Source organism: Saccopteryx leptura, chromosome 4 (assembly GCF_036850995.1).
Source record: "Saccopteryx leptura isolate mSacLep1 chromosome 4, mSacLep1_pri_phased_curated, whole genome shotgun sequence".
In the NCBI taxonomy this organism is placed as follows: Eukaryota; Metazoa; Chordata; class Mammalia; order Chiroptera; family Emballonuridae; genus Saccopteryx; species Saccopteryx leptura.
This window is the reverse complement of record NC_089506.1, coordinates 174,322,109-174,325,638: the sequence shown is the minus strand read 5'-3', so window position 1 is coordinate 174,325,638 and position 3,530 is coordinate 174,322,109. Positions and strand designations below refer to the sequence as shown.

Here is a 3,530-nt window from a genome sequence, read left to right as displayed (position 1 = left end):
CTCCTATGTGCCCTGGCCGGGAATCGAACCCGGGTCCTCCGCACGCTAGGCCGACGCTCTACCGCTGAGCCAACCGGCCAGGGCGTCTACCCCATTATTGAGTCCTTATAATATAGTCTTCATTTCAGTTACGGTATTCTTCAGTTCTTTTTTTTTTTTTTTTTTTTTTTTTCTTTTTCATTTTTCTAAAGCTGGAAACAGGGAGAGACAGTCAGACAGACTCCCACATGCGCCCGACCAGGATCCACCCGGCACACCCACCAGGGGCGGTGCTCTGCCCCCCAGGGGGCGATGCTCTGCCCATCCTGGGCGTCGCCATATTGCGACCAGAGCCACTCTAGCGCCTGAGGCAGAGGCCACAGAGCCATGCCCAGCGCCCGGGCCATCTTTGCTCCAATGGAGCCTTGGCTGCGGGAGGGGAAGAGAGAGACAGAGAGGAAAGCGCGGCGGAGGGGTGGAGAAGCAAATGGGCGCTTCTCCTATGTGCCCTGGCCGGGAATCGAACCCGGGTCCTCCGCACACTAGGCCGACGCTCTACCGCTGAGCCAACCGGCCAGGGCTATTCTTCAGTTCTGACTGGTCCCTTTATAAGTTTTCTAGTTCCGTTTTTATGTGTCCTATCTCTTTGTTGAAGTTCCCACTAAGTTTATCTACTCTCTCCCTAAGTTTATTGAGCATCCTTATAACCAGTGTTTTGAATTCTGCACATGGTATGTTGCTTGTATCCAATTTGTTTAGTTTTTTTTCTGGAGTTTTTGAATTTTCTTTCATTTGGGGTCTGTTTATTTGTCTTCTCATTTTGGCTGCTTCCCTGTATTTGTTTCTATGTACTAGGCAGAGCTGCCATGTCTCCCAGGCTTGGTAGAGTGCTCTTATGTAGTAGGCATCCTATAGGTTTCAGTGGCATAGCCTCCCTGATCACCCTCGCTCCTGTGTGGCTATGTACACCCTTCTGTTAGAGTTGAGCCTTAATTGCTGTTTGTACCTCAATGGGACGGGTTTACCTCCAGGCCCAGGGGCTGCAAGAACTCTCTGTAACCACTGTGAAGAATCAGCTGTGCAGGGGCCCATCCTATAAACCAGGACTGACTTCAGTGGGGCCCTGGTACCCGCCAAGACTGCCCCTTGAGTGTGTCACCTATGGAGGTGGTTGGGTGGTGCTTTGACATCTTCTGAAGCTGTCCACTGGGTGTGCTGCCTCTGAAATCTCCCAGTATGTATAGGCCAAGGTCAGCTGCCACCTGTGCCCTGCCCAGAGTCACCCAACATGAGCTATACAGTGATCCGCAGATGGCTGCTACTTGTACTGGGCTTGGAGGTACCCAGGAGAGGCTAAGCTGCAAACTAAGGCTAGCTGCTGCTAGTGCCAGGCTTGGAGCCACTTAGCAAAAGGTATGAGGCATGCTAAGGCCACATGCTGCTTGTTTGAGAGATTTTAGGAAAATATGAAGCATGAGCCAAGACAGGCCACTTATAAGGAAAAGCCACTGGAATTGCCTTGGGTGGGCCCAGATAGTTGGGCGGGGCGGGGGTCTCAGGGGATCACCAGGATGGGGGGACAAATGTTAGTCTGGTTGTTGGAAACTCAGATATGTCATCCACCTGCCAGCTCTGTGAGAGGAAGGCTCAGAAAAGGAACAATAATCTCTGCTAGCACTTCTGTCTGGGAGAAAGCAGCCCCTTCAACTCTTGTCCTGATGCCAGATAATTCAGTTCCTCCCTGTATATCTGTGGTGCCTTTTGAGCTGCTACCCCAGGGCTGGAGCTCAGAACAAATGAGCTTGAGTAAGTCCATGTTTATGCCATTTAAGAGGAACACCTGGAACGCCAGCAGCCCACCATCTCAGTCAGTCAACCACAATCCCCACTGGTTTTTACAGCCAGAAGTTATGGGAATATCTCTTCCTGGCACTAGAACCCTGGGCTGGGGTGCCTAGTTTGGAACTGGGAACCCTCGCTCCTCAGGGGGAGGCCTTGCAGCCAAGATATCCCTCCTGATTTTTATCCAACATATGTGGGTGTGGGACCAGACCATTCTGCATATCAACCCTTCTTACCAGTCTTGATGTGGCTTCTTTTTTATGTCCTTTTCGGACTTCTGTTCAGCTAGATTTCAGGTGGTGCTGAATAATGGTTGTTCCAAGGCTCAAGTGTAAATCCGATATGGTTGTGGGAGGATTCAAGTACCACATTTACCTATGCCACCATCTTGCCAGGAACCCCAAAGCCTAGCTTTAATAAATACTTATAACATTCTGTCTTCTCCCTATTCCCCTGAGCTCCCACAATGTTGAAGTTATGTGGGATTTTAGTTCTAAATTTTATATATTACATAATACTCAAATCATTAATACTCAATTACAAATAATGCATGTTTTGTTCAATATTGCTTCCATATCTTCATTTTGAGTTCATTTTTAATATTGTTGAAGTATATTCTCCATTAATTATTCTATGTAAGTTTCACAAGTGATATATATTTGTGTTTTGTTCTTTAAAAATGTCCTATTTTACCTTCATACCTGAACAATAGGTTGATATGGTACAGAATGCTACTGCCTCACAGCTTCTGAAAATACTAGTTGTGTACATTCTGAAGTCTCCTCTTGGTTGCTCTATTAGTAATGTATCTTCAGATTTTTTTTTTTTTACAGAGACAGAGAGAGAGTCAGAGGGATAGATAGGGACAGACAGACAGGAACAAAGAGAGATGAGAAGCATCAATCATCAGTTTTTCGTTGCGACACCTTAGTTGCTCATTGATTGCTTTCTCATATGTGCCTTGACCACGGGCCTTCAGCAGACTGAGTAACCCCTTGCTCAAGCCAGCGATCTTGGGTTCAAGCTGGAGAGCTTTGCTGAAACCAGATGAGCCTACGCTCAAGCTGGTGACCTCAGGGTGTCGAACCTGGGTCCTCTGCATCACAATCCGATGCTCTATCCACTACGCCACCGCCTGGTCAGGCTATTTCTTTTTTTATAAAGTGTGATACCTGTCTTACATGGTAGTGGTTGTCCTCTAACATCCTGATTCAGAGTTGTGAGGTTGTCTTTCCTTAGCCTTTTCCTTGCAGCCTGTCTGTGACTACACCTTGCTTCCCATGACTAAACTGGAGTCCCGGGACAAGGGCTCCTCATTTCCTTGTGGGCTTCACAAACCACCCCCAACTGCCCTGCCTCCCAGGTTTGCAGCTGTTAGATAGAAGAAGGAAGAAAACAGCTCCCTTCCCAGATGTTTTCCCAGCAGCTCCCAACCCAGCCCCTCCAGCTCTATCCCCTGCCTCTCAGCACAGGGCCCCCTGGGGCCATCTCCACCTCTCCCGGACCCTCTCCTGTGCCTGTTTCCGGCTGTGGATTCCCTCCTAATCCAATCCCATCTCAACTCTAATTTTCAGGATTCCTCATAAATTCTAGTCCACTGATGCTATTCTTGTCTGTTCATTCTAAGGACTTGAAGGGTGAGGAAAAAGAATATGAATATGTTGATTTCATCCCTTTGGCCGAATCTCCAACCTTGCTAACATTTTCTT

General features: G+C 48.0%; 1 non-coding gene across 1 annotated transcript; it reads right to left on the bottom strand.

Moving 5' to 3' along the window:
• Window positions 1-484: 484 nt before the first annotated feature.
• On the bottom strand, window positions 485-560 carry TRNAT-AGU (transfer RNA threonine (anticodon AGU)). The gene has a single exon. It is a non-coding gene; the product is annotated as a tRNA-Thr (tRNA).
• Between the last annotated feature and the right edge of the window lie 2,970 nt (window positions 561-3,530).